The sequence below is a fragment of the Rhinolophus sinicus genome, chromosome 2, assembly GCF_057876585.1.
Source record: "Rhinolophus sinicus isolate RSI-liver-muscle chromosome 2, RSI-T2T, whole genome shotgun sequence".
Taxonomy (NCBI): Eukaryota; Metazoa; Chordata; class Mammalia; order Chiroptera; family Rhinolophidae; genus Rhinolophus; species Rhinolophus sinicus.
In genome coordinates this window covers 15,271,660-15,285,258 of record NC_142502.1, presented here as the reverse complement: position 1 = coordinate 15,285,258, position 13,599 = coordinate 15,271,660, and the positions used below count along the sequence as shown (strand labels likewise).

At 38.5% G+C, this 13,599-nt stretch overlaps 1 protein-coding gene across 5 annotated transcripts in view; it reads left to right on the top strand.

The window, feature by feature from the left end:
- Nucleotides 1–424: 424 nt before the first annotated feature.
- TAB2 (TGF-beta activated kinase 1 (MAP3K7) binding protein 2) overlaps nucleotides 425–13,599 on the top strand; it is a 77,314-nt gene continuing 64,139 nt past the window's right edge. For 2 of the 5 annotated variants that reach the window (XM_019746945.3, XM_019746944.3), the window contains exon 1: nucleotides 427–809. The gene's annotated coding sequence lies outside the window, so the exon portion shown is untranslated. Of the gene's footprint in view, nucleotides 810–13,599 lie in introns of all 5 variants that reach the window. The other 3 variants (XM_074333696.2, XM_019746946.3, XM_074333695.2) reach the window with 3 other exon arrangements.

The following is a 13,599-nucleotide window of genomic DNA, read 5'->3' as shown; positions in this document are numbered from 1 at the left end:
CCCCTCCAAAGTATGTGTGGCCGGGACAAAAAATAAAATACAATCCCGGGCCGTTAGCGCCAGCGCCTCCCCTCGCACTGGCCGGGCGGCGGCCCGCACCACGCCGCGGCCCTGGGCAGCCTTCTTCCTTCAGCCTCCGCAAGACAGGCGCGGAGTCTGCGAGTGTCGGGGGAGGGGTGCAGGGCGGAGAAAGAGCATCCCCGCGCCGCCGCCGCTGCCGCCGCCGCCGCCGCTCCCCCGCCGCACGGCTGGGGGAGGCCTCGTCACAGCCGCCGCCTCAGCAGCGGCGGCAGATCTCGCGGTGTTTGCCGGCGGCCGCGCCGCCATATTGTGTGACAGTATTTTGATTTGCACTGGGTTGGCAGAGCCTCGGCGAGAGCGAGCGAGAGCTGGGGGGGTGGGGGGAGGGCAGGCGAGCGCAAGGGGGGTGGGGGCAGAGGGAGGTAGGGAGGCCGAGCGAGCCCGAGCCGAGGAGCGGGGAGCGGCGACGCCACCCAGCCATCGTTTTTGATCTGCAGCAGCCGCCGGCGGGGCGACCCAGCCCGACCCCCTCCCCTCCCCCTCAGCCACGAGCGGCGGCGGCGACGGCCGGAGGGAGTTGGCGGCGGCGGCCGATCGGAGGGGCTGAGCGGGGAGGGAGGGAGGGCTGAGGTGTCCCCCCTGCCGGGTGGAATCGGAGGCGGCGGCGGCGCTGGCGGCGGCCGTGGTGGTGGAGGCGGCAGCGGCGACGGTGGAGACGGCTGCCCTAGTGGGAGAGGCGGCGGCGGCGGCCGAGGAGGAGGAGGGGGAAGCGGCGGCGGCGGCGAAGGGTAAGCGGACAGCGCTGCCGGGCCTCGGCGGGATCCCCAGTCCCGGCTCTCCCCTCAGCTCCCCGCACCCCCCTCCGTCTGGAAGGGGCTCAGCCGATTCGCAAGGCCCTTGAGGGGCGTCCGCTTCTTCCTCTCACTCTTCCTCCCTCCGCCTCCTTCCTTCCCCCAGTGGCGAGGCAGAGAGGGAGGCCCCCCAAGTCCTCCAGACTGGGTGGGGGTGGGGAGCATCGGGCCGGGCCTGGACTCCGGGGAGTATGTGTGGAGGGGGAGGGGGAGATGCATTGGAGTCGGGCGCCCGGGAGAGCCCCGGGTGGGGGAGGGTGCCAGGGGGTGGGGAGGGCCCTGCCTGCACCGGTGCCCCCGGCCCGCCCCTCAGGCATGTGTGAGATGGGGTGAGGGGAGGAAAACCCTTTTTGGGGGAGCCGTGGTCTGGATAAAGACGACTTAGAGGCGAGGTGTTGGGGGGACCGAGAGAGTTGTATGGGGGTCTAGGGGGGAAGGTCGTTGCCTTTCCAGTGTCGGGTTTCTGAAGCCTTCTTGAAGTGGGGAGCAAGCCCCGCTGTAACAGTGTGGGCCCTTAGATTTCACAAGATACTTCTGGTTTCCTGTCCGATCAGCTTCTAGCCCTTAGATTATGGTTGTGGCAGGGAGGCTGAGAGGGTCTGGGTTATTGCTGAACAGGTGACAGGTGTATCTTTCCTTGCTGATGCTGTGGGATGGCCCCGGCTGACATGTATACCAAAGTGTCAGAGGCCGTGTGAGTTTGTATTTATGTGTTTGGCCATGTTTCATTCCATATATAGTCTATTTGAGATGTTAGGTTTCCATTCTTCAAGTCAGCTTAATTGTTGTGGAGAAATTCTTCAAATGTTTCTGATAAGAGGGGTTTCCAGGAGAGCGGAGCGAATCTGCAGCTTCACAGGGGTTTCTCAAGTTCGGGAAATTCTAGTCCCCAGTGCGAGGGTGTTTTCAGTGCCTTTATTCATTGGAAAGTTCTTGAACACTAAGGTTGTATTCGAGGCAACAGTGAGGCAGTATAATTTTGCATCCATTTTGTCTGTTTTAGGTAAGTTTGTAAACTGGCGCATTTTAGGGTCAGGTTGATTCACGTATTTTATGAAAGGAATTAGTTTGTGCTTTAGCTCACTGAGAAGAGTGTTGCTCATTATGCAATTTCAGATTTGGCTGGGACTTTTGGTGGGCATGGAACAGAATTTTTGCTTTCAGTTTTTACACTACTACTGCTTATCGCACTCTTGGTACAGTAGCAGAGTATTGATACCTTTTAAAAAATACCCTTAAACTTTTTGTAACAGTGAAATCGTGAGTGATTTTAAACGCTGACAGTTTAAGACTTTAGGTTTTGAAACCACTGCATTCTGTAGTAAAGGAAGACATGCTTTTCATCTCGTTGTATGCCTTGGCTGAGCACTTAAATTAGAAACAATGAGAGGAATTGTCAGATAAATGAGCTACAAATTAAATTAGGGCCAAGTTATGTAGTTTTAAAAGGATCCTACAGCTTTTTAAGACGTGTATGGAACAAATGTATTGAATGATAGTACTATCAGTGTGTTAACAGGAAATAGAACAAAAATTCCAGTGATTCAGAACTTCGTTGGGGGTTTTTCCCCTTAAAATCTACTCAGGTTTTAATAGAGGGTGCTTACGATTTAAATCTTTAAAGGATCAACTGGAAGTTGAATGTGTTAATTAGATGAGTAAGTCATCCACTGAATGTACTCCATTATTTCATTTTTCTCTTGGGTGCATAGAATAACTTTTCCTGAGTTTAAAAGTATTCTCAAAGGACACAGATGAAATGTAAGCTTTCAGCCCTCTTTAGTGAACTGTCACTTAGTAGAACCTGTGCTTTTGTGATTCATTAAGTTGGTAAGTGATCAGAGTCTCATCTGATACAGATTTCCTGAAAAATAAATTTTGACTTGAATCATTCCCATTTGATTGAAATACTATCTATATTTGGTCCTCTCTTTAGTGGAAAGAAGTGCTTGCCTTCAGCTGAGGATGTTGTTTAAAGCTTGCATACCAATTACTACATATCATGAAATGAGGAGGTGTTTAAACTCTGCAGTGTTAAGTAGGTACTTACTACCCAGATCCCCAATTATGCCATTATTGAGTATTGGTTCTTTAGTTTTAATAACTTACTACTCTTGGGTAAATGTCTTAACATGATTAGTCTTGTGTGTCTTGATAGAAATAAAAGATTATTCTACTTTTGTAGTTTTCCCTGTAAGGAAAATTCTTTTCTTAAAATTCTGTTTAGGATGAAATATACATATGTATCTATGATCATACTGCATTTTGAAAAATAGGTGTAATGTAGACCATTTACATGAAACTCATGAGTTTCATGCCAAAAATGTCTGTGAGGAATGTCTGAATAATCTAAAATAGCATTTTTTAGTTATATGAACTGATCAAGACTAAAAGATTATTTTTTAATGATCATTAACATACTCTAAGGGGGAATTTTGCCTTGTTACAGATGTTTTGAAAAAAAAGTTCCTGATAATCTTTAAGATATGTGAAGATCAAAAATAAAACTATAATTCAGAAAGGCTTCAATTCCATTATATCTCTACCTGGCCAAGCTCACATGACCCAGAGGGGAACAATAGTAGCACTTTTCCCATGTTTAAGTCATCTTTATTTGTTCCATCTAAGATCGGGACTCTGTAATAGAAGGATTATGAGGTAATAACAGGCAAATGTGACGATTAGGGCAAAACAATAATAAGGTGGAGAAGATAGGGGATGAGATATTGGTAGAGGATTAGATGAACAGTTTTAGGCAGCTAGGAATTTGGAGATGTGGGTAGTGATGGCTGCCAAGCAAAGTGATCATGCTGAACTGTACCAAGGAAATTTGCTCTGAATCTTTTGATAGACTCTGACAGTCTGTATATGTCATCTTATTTTAAATCCTCTGTATTAAGGTGGTAAGGATTTGAAGACACTGAAATTATATGAAATTTGACTGTATATGTTACTTAGTTCTGGATCGTATTTCCAGAATTACTATTTTAACATTTCATCTTTTATGATTCTGTTCCTAAAAAATCAAGGACACTTGCTAAATCACTAAGCTTAAAGACCTGAGTAAGTACTTTTAGGGGTAGCCAGTACTGTACTTTTTACATTCTCTTTAGTTATGTAGTAAACTTGACTATGATCTTGATAGAGTCAGATTAAGAATGGCTGTCTTTTTCTTTGTTTTCTAAGTATTCCATCCCTCAAAACACCATGTTTAGTATTAAGTAGTACTTCTAGCTGGCTACATTAAAGTTATGTATTTCACTTAGCCTTTTCAGTTGGATTTTTATTGACTCATTTTACAAAATATGCTTAGTTTCTAATTTCTTAATCCTCAGAAAAGAATGAACTACTGCTAAAAGCACTGTAAGTGTCAGCTAATACGTTGGTGTTTCAGAAGGAGATCCATGTCAGAATTGCCACAAAGTAGAATCATGGATATATATTCATAAAAGATCTTTATGAAAATTGATTACAGTTTTGGCATTTAAAAGTACATTTGTTCAAAATTTATGTATATAGACCCTCTTATCGCCTGACGATGCTTGATAAATGAGGCTTTGCTGAATGTGTCTTTCTGATTTGCCTCTTTTAACATTCTTAATGTAAAACTTTACTAAGAAATTCTATTGTATTTCAAATCATCTATTCCAGTTTAACATTTTGTATCAAAGGAGTGATAAATTTCTTTTGACCTTTAATACCTTAATGTTGATCTTTTTGGTGTTTCCTATATAATAAAAAGGAAAAAAATTAATATTTACTGAATGCCTATTGGGTACCCAACATTTATTAAGTTTACAAATATTCATTGAGCATTTACTATATACCAGGAACCTTTGAAATGCTAGAGAGGCAGCAGTGAATAACGGACAAAATTTCTGTCCTTGTCTAGTTCACATTTTAGTAGTGGAAGACATAGTAAGTAAGTAACATGTGGTATGTCTGGGAGAAGAAACTACTGTGTTGAAAAATAAATCAGAAGGGGAATGGGGAGTAGACATTGCATACAGAGGGTGCCAAAAAAATGTATACACATTTTAAGAAAGGAAAACTGTATTAAAATTCTAATACTCAATATATACCGATAACAAAAGATGAATACAAGTCACGTTTGCCTTCTGCAATCACAAGAGATGCTCAGAGTGGTTACCATCAGCATCCAGACACTTCTGATTATGGCGAACTACTGCTTGAGCAACGTTGACCAAAGTGTCCACTTGTATACATTTTTTTGGCACCCCCGGTATTTGCTCTTTTGAAAACTGAATAATCAATATTATCCTTGATTTCAAAAACAAAACTATCCCATACATAAATTTTTTCTTTGGTTAAGAATACACTTCATAACTTGAGAGCAGGATTATGTTTGTACTTAAGAGTTACAGAGTTTCAATTAATAGCTGCTTTGTAGCACAATAGAAAATTTGGAGTTTACTATCCTGGTTTTGACACATCTTTGTGATTTGGGGCCAATTACAATTTCTTAGCTTCTCTGAGCTTGTTTTCTTCTCTGTAAAATGAATGATAATACTACAAGGATGTTGTGATGATGAATTATACATTATATGTAAATTATCTAATATACAGAAGGGTCTCAGTAAATTGCAACTTTTTGTATACTGCCTATCTGGTTCTGTAAGACATAGTTGAAGTTGTTGGCTCTCCCAAGAAGTTTTCATAGCTATGGAACATTATTTAATATACATTTCATTTGAACAACTAAAGCAGTCTTGTCTGCAACCTTAAAAAGGCAACTGTAACTTATAGTCACTAGTACTTTCTCGGAGTTTATACATGAAACTGAAATCTTTCTTTTTCTGGTGAAGGAATATTGTGATACATCTTGTCATACAGGTTGATGACAACTAGACACAAATATTGTTTAAGATTCCAATTCATGGAAATATTTGTAAAACATTTAGCACAGTGCCTGGGATATTGTAAATATTCAACAAATGTTTGCTTTTGTTATTGCTTATTACTCCTTTATTATGTGAAGATGGGTAATTCAAAGTATTAAGGAAAACTTTACAAAGTTAAAAGAAAATACTGCAAATTGTGAATTAGCTTTTCTTTTTTTTAGAAAAGAATGGAATAGCCAATCAAATTGCAATAGTTGTTTTTCACTTTTCAATTGGGAGATCACTAAACTGAGTTTCTCAAGGACAGACCATGTCTTATTTTCTTTTCAGCCTTGACTTCACCATCTCTTCAGTGCCTAGTCTGTAGTTAGGAGCTCAAAAAATACTGTGTGTGATAATTTTTCTATGTATCACAACTCTTTTTGGTGGTAGGTACCTTCTGAGTCTGAAAAGTAGCTGCACTGGACATGTCTTTGAATCTCTGATTTTAAACACAGACTAAGATGACATGCAAAGTCTTCTTAATACCATTTTTTTAATCTACCCAAAAATTTAAAAAACATCCTAGAAATTGAAAGGAAGAAATCAGTTATTTGCAGCCAGATTAGTATTCATTAACCTATTCACTGTGAGTTGACATTGAAATGAATAGCAGTTTTAAAAAGCAGAGTAGAAAAAATAATTCAGGCATAATTATATGCTCTTACTGTTAAAAAGACAAGTTTATTTTGTCTCTTTAAGGCAGTTTCAATTAAAGTGTAGGTTTACACTGACCTTTAATATCTTAATGTTACCCTTTTTAGTATTAGCAGAATTAAGCACATCACAAGTTTGCTGCCTATCAGTTTGCTAGCCAGACAGGCCGAAGATATTGCTTGTTTTATTAGTATAGAGCCAATGGCAATTGAGTGGAAAGATTTTCCATCCCTTATCAGTGAGAGAAAACACCTAGCAATACAAACAAAAACCTGAAATCAGCATCTTGACCTTGCAAAACATGGTTCTCACACCAGGCAAGTTTTGTTTAGTCAGAGAAATCAACAAAAACAATTCTGATATGAACTGGGGGAATTGGAGTAGAAGAGGAAGTTTCCCTAGATTTTAATTCTCTTAGCAACTGAAGAAAATACTGCTTTTGATTTTGAGTTACTCTTTCTGTCAACTTGCGACCTGTACTTCTCTAACTAAATATCTTAATTTTACCATGTTGGGAGTCAGTGAAGTATGTATAATAAGAAAAGACCGGGGCTTTAAAGTCAGATGAGCCCAAGTTCAAATCTGAGCTCTATTGCTGACTGTAGCTCTTGGTCTCAGGCTAATCACTCAAACTCTTTGAGCCTAAGACGTTTCTTTAGAAAAACACATACCATGTTTCCCCGAAAATAAGACCTAGCCAGACAATCAGCTCTAATGCATCTTTTGAAACAAAAATTCATATAAGACCTGGTCTTATTTTACTATAATATAAGACCGAGTCTAATATAATATAATATATAATATAATACTGGGTCTTATATTAATTTTTGCTCCAAAAGACGCATTAGAGCTGATTGTCCGGCTAGGTCTTATTTTCGGGGAAACACGGTATGTATACTTCACACTTAACTCTGCATGATAGTTTTAACTGCATTCATTATCTGCGTTTCTTATGTTAGCTAGTGCTGTACCTACCTGGAATCTAGTAGGCATCAATAAGTAGTAGTCAAAATATAAAGTACGCATATCCTATGCTGCAGTTTTTGTCCCCTTTAACTTGTTTATATTGGCTTCATTTTTGAGCACCTTCAGTTATAAGCTTAATTTTTAAAAGTACTCATCTTTCAAATAGAACAAGGTGGATTCTTGTTCTAGTTAATTAGATATCTGTAGATTAAATAATGGGAAGTGATTTAATTGGGATTTTGCTTTTTAGGTTTTTCATTCAGGGTACCTGTTCACTTCATTTTTCCTCAGCAAATAGAATGAAAAGGAATTAATTTATATACTGTTTAATTTACTGGAACTCTTTAGACCAAGGATGAAAGAAACAAAATATTACTATGGGTTTTTTTAATCACAAAAGAAACATGCAAATTATTAATTATTCCTAGTTCCTGTGAAAAACCCCACATTTTCAATTTGAAAGTAGTCCACAATGCATAATTTAATTCTTTTGTGTGAAAATCATTAGAAAATTGGCATGGATCAGATTTTGAAAACACATCAAATATGAGGTTAAACTTTAGGTTGGTGCAAAAGTAATTGCAGTTCAAAAGGTTAAAAATAATGGCAAAAACCGCAATTACTTTTGCACCAACCTACTATAAAATGTGCCACTTTATCTGTATAAAAAGATCTTTATACATTTTCTGTTTTAACTTGCTAATTAATATTTTTCCATTTCAACAATGCTCTTCTATGTCCATATTTCACATTCAAAAGGGATATAGTGCTAAATTTCCCAGTATTTATTACTAGATTAACTGATTTTTTACTGATTTTTTCCCCCCCAAAATGTATCTTAATCCATTGAGTAAACTGATGTGATTGTTGCAGAGTATTTTACTCTACTAATTACTATGAAGTGCTATTTGTATAAATAATAATTTAACATATTAATAACCCAATTTGTTTATTGATTACTCAGTAAATGTCAGACCTCTTCCTGTTATTATAGTAATACAAATAACTTACTACTGAAATGTAAATCCAGTTGTTGTGGTTAATGTTGAAACAGTTTTAAAAATGGCTTCCATTTTAATAAGTATGTTTAGAATATTTCATAGTGTATATGGGAAATCTCTAATACTAGAGGTAATACTCGTTAGTCTTCCACATGTGCAGTTTTTGTGCAGTTAGAAACACAAATAGTGATGGAGATCCAGCCATTAGTCAGATAAATGATTTATTATTGCAGAAAGTGTTCTGAGATACATATTGGTCTTGTCAGTCTTGTTTTATTGAAGAATAGTGATGCTATTAGGAAAGGCGACATGTAGTGTGAGTGACTACATGCACATACACAAAAGTTTCAGTTTTGTTTTCATGAAATGCCATTATTTTGAAACCCTAACATATTTTCATATCCTTTCAGATTGGTCACTTAATGACAGTAATAATCAGTTCAGCAAGTTAATTTTGCTTTTTTGCCATTTGCAACAGTTTGTCTTATATGCTGCAATTAAACCAATAATCGTATAAATGTTTGAATTGAAGAAACCTCCCTTTAAAAATTAATATTCAAGTCTATAGTATACAGATAGATACTTGCTTTCATATTCTGTCTTTTATGCTTTGCTTTTATACTAGCAGCTCCTGGTCATAGTTTTTTATTGGTGCTAAGTCATCGTTAGAAAATAGTTATAGAGAATTTTACAGTATAGGTAAGAAAACTTGCTTTTTAAAAGGAATTCAAAACAGAGTATGTATTATTCCGTTTTAATCCATTGAGCACAAATTGTGGTATAGTTGCTTGGTTAATTTTTAAAAGGCAGTTAGTGACCTGATAAACATGGACATCTATTCTTTGGAAGTTAAGCAGATGTATGTAGGCATTACAGTTAAGCAGTTGCTAAAATTGAAGGAAAAAAGTAGTACTTAAGGATATATCTAAGGGATCATTGTCTAACAAAAGTTGGTGGAAATACAGGTATTGTATTAAGGGTAACTTGCTGTTTACCTTGTTACTAGCATGTACCTGAACTGTACTTGACTAAGTACTATTTGCCACTTCACGATGATTTTCTAAAGAAAAGGAAAAACAAACACGTGTACATGGGGAATTACAAAAAAATTCCCATTTCCACATAGACGGTTCTGCTTTTTTACATATAAAAATGTATTGAAATGTATTGGTTGAGCTTGCTTTTTTCTTTTCTGTTTTTGCTTTTTTGAGATTTTTCTGGCTGAGATGATTGGTTGGCCTCATTCTCTTTATGAGATTTTCCCCTTATGAACAATGGCATGAATGTACGGGATCACTGTTCCGAGCCGTTGCTGTAGCTCTGCTAGTGGAACAAGAAGTACTTTGGGGGGAAGGTAACTAGTTCATGGGAAAATTGAACTGGTGATCTTAGCCAAACCAAGCCACAGGATTAGAACTTCAACTTTTATAGGATATCACATCATCAAAAGAATAATAAGAAAAGTCCGTAGAATTTGTTTCACATGTCTTCTATGACCCACCTGTGCAAAATAGCTGGCTAACCCAAGAAGTCTTGCCTGACTCATTCTTCCACTATGTCTCATCTCTACATTTTTTATTAGTCAATCTAATTCACTGATCCAATAGTTTTGAGTTCCTACTGTGTGCCAGGTACTATATACTAGGTGACGAGGATGGAGAGATGAGTAGGATCAGTTCTTGCCCTCAAAAGGCATATACATATGATGCTGTTTTGTAACGAATGCAGTGACAGAACACGTAAGGAATCTACAGGAGGGAGTGCCTGGTTCAGTGAGGGATGAAGGGATATGAGAGGGAAGTCTTCCAAGGAAAAGTGATGCTTGACGTGAGTGTGTGTCAGACGGACAAGGAAGAGAAGTCCAAGTTGGGAGAAGAGAGGCCATTTCAGTCAGAACAACATGCGTAAAGGATGGCGGTAGGAAAGTCCATGTGTATTCAGTAACTGAGTAATTCCACGGTGCATTGGGCACCAGCGGTGGGTTATTAGGAAGTGAGGTGGAAAATCAGAAGACAGAGCATGAAGATATTTGTATGCTTTGTAAAGTAGATTTGACTTTACCCTATAAATGATGGAAGGTAAGTGCTTAAATTAACATTGTAGAAAGATCTCTGGCTGCAGTGTAGAGAATATTTAGAAAAGAGCCAGGCTTGGGAAGGAGTGGCAGATACTTGAAAGTTGATAAGGAGCTGAATTAGGGCTGTGATTAAGAAGAGTAGGTGATGAATTTAAGAATACTGAGTATGAAGTAAAGCAAGGTAAGGATCACACAGGCCCCGGCCTGAGTACCTGGGTGCGTAGTCTAGTGCCTGCCATTCACAAATACAAGAACATACTGGGGCAGTAACCAATGAGGAAGATGTTTGCTGGTTTTCAGGTTTCTGTGGAGAGAGAGAGGGAAAGGAGACATCACTTCTCTGATTAGATGACATTTGAACAGGTACCTGAATGAAGTTGATCAAGGGAAAGAGCTTTCTAAATGGAGGCAAAGCACTTGCAGAGGCCTTTATGTGGGAGCATGCTTGCCATGTTCCCAGAGCAAGAAGGCCAGTGTAGTTGGCACTGAGAGAGAGGGAGAAGGGTACATGAGAGCCAAATACGCGCTTTTCACGTAGCACATTTAGGTTGTAGTAAGGACTTCAGATTTTATTCAGGGGGAGAGGAAGCCACTAAGGGGTTTTAAGACATTAATCTATTTGCCTTTTTTTGGTCACTTCTTACAGCATGATTTATTTGTTGGCGGTTTGTGTGTATAGTTCTATATTATTTATTATGTGTATAGATTTGTAACCATCACAGTCAGGATATAGAACTAGAATTGTTCCATCACCACAAAAAATTCCTCTATATTACCCCTAGATCGATGTTCTTCCACTTACGATGGGGTTACAGTTCAATAAACCCATCGTAAGTTGAAAATATCATTAAGTCAAAAACATATTCAATACACCTAACCTACCAAATTTTAGCTTAGCCTGGCCTACCTGAAACATGCTCAGATCACTTACATTAGTTACAGTTGGACAATTATGTTGAGTTTCATCTCAAGAGCCTGCCTCTTCTCTCCAGAAGCAAGAGACAAAGATAGGTGTTTTGTAGGCGTGATGGGATGCGAAAGCACAGAACACTGATAACACGTGCACGGTAGAACTTTGGGCACTACCCTCCCCGTAGCTTGCTGCCGCTGCCCAGCATCATGAGGCAGTGTCGTTCCACCTGTCACTAGCACAAGAAAATATCAAAATTCAAAATTTGAAGTACAGTTTCTACTGAATGCAGGTCGCTTTCACACCATCATAAAGTTAAGATATCATTAAGTCGAACCTTAGTAAGTCAGGGACCGTCTATATAGACATACTTTTTCCACCATCATTAACCCCTGGCAACCACTGATCTGTCTATTGCTATAATTTTGGTGCTTGGAGAGTGTATTCTGTAAATGGAATTATACATTATGTTATCTTCTGAGATTGGCTTTTTTTCACTCAGCTTTATGCCCTTAAGGTCTATCCAATTTGTTGTATCAATAGTTCATTCCATTTTAATGCTAAGAAGTATACCATTTTATGGACGTACCACAATGTGTTGAATCATTGACTGATTGAAGACTTTTGGGTTTCCGTGTGGGGCGATAAAAATTACACTGCTGTGAATAGTTTTGTACAGGTTTTTATGTGAAAATACATTTTTTAAAAATCCCTAGAAGTGCAGTTGCTGGGTTGTGATAAATGTGTTTAACTTTATAAGAAGCTATCGCTTTTCCAGAGTGGCTGCACCATTTTACATTCTCACTGGCAGCCTATGTGAGATCCAGTTTCTCTGGAGGCATCCTTGCCAGTATTTGGTATTGTGAATACTTGTTATTTCAATGATTCTAACAGGTGTGTAGTGACAGCTCATCATAGCATTAATTTGCATTTCCCTAATGGCTAATGATATTGAACATATTTTCATGTGCTTCTTTGGTGTCTATATATTCTAGTGGTGAAGTGTCCAGGTCTTTTGCTCATATTCTAATGGGATTGTTTTCTTCTTGTTGAATTTAGTGAGTTCTTTACATATTCTGTATACAAATTCTTGACTGAGTATGTGATTTGCAGATAGTTTCTTCTGGTCTGCAGCTTATCTTTTTAACCTTTTAACAGGGACTTTTGCAGATCAAAAAAAAAAGTTAATTTTGATAAAGTCTAATAATTTACTCATTTTTTTTGTTTATGGATTATGCCTTTGTCAAGTCAAGTCTTAAGAACTTTGTGCTTAACTTAGGTCACAAATATTTTTCTCCTGTTTCTTATAAAACTTTTCTAAAAACTTTATATCTTGCATATGTAAATCAATAATCATTTAACTTAACTGTTATACAAAGGTGTGAAGTTTAGATCAAGGTTCATTTTTTGTCTATGGATGTCCACTTGCTGCAACACCGTTTGTTGTAAAAAATCATCCTTCCTCCATTGAATTGCTTTGCACCTTTATCAGAAATCAGATGTCTGTACTTGAGGATCTGTTTCTGAATTCTCTATTCTGTTGCTTTGAGGCTATTCTTCCACCAGTACTCTCTTGATGACTGTAGCTATATAGTAAGTCTTAAAATCAGGTAGTGAAATTCCTCCAGCTTAATTCTCCTTTTTCAGAATTGTTTCAACTATTCCAGTTCCTTTCCATGTAAAATTTAGAATCTACCAGAAAATCCTGCTGGGATTTTGATAGGAACTGCATTAAATCCATAGATCAATTTGGGGAAAATTGGCGGGTTTTTTGTTTTTGTTTTTGTTTTTGGTGTCTTTCAATCCATGAACGCAGCATATCTCCTTATATTTAGGTGATCTTTGATATCTGTCATCAGCATTTGTGGTTCACAACACACAAATCTTAAACATTTTTTGTTTGTTTGTTTTTAGATTTATACCTAGATACAGTTTTTGGAGCAATTGTAAGTGCTATTGTGTTTTTAATTTTGGTTTCCTGTTGTTCATTGCTAGTTTATAGCAATATGGCTGATTTCTGTGAGTTGACCCTGTACCCTAAGACCTTGCTAAGCTAAACCATTCTAGGAGTTCTTTGGTAGATTTCATGGGTTTTTCTCATGTGTCTCTGAATACAGATAATTTTATTTCTTCCTTTCCAATCCATATGCCTTGTATTTCCTTTTCTTGCCTTGCTGCTCTGGCTAGTATTTCCAGTACTATGTTTAATAGGAGT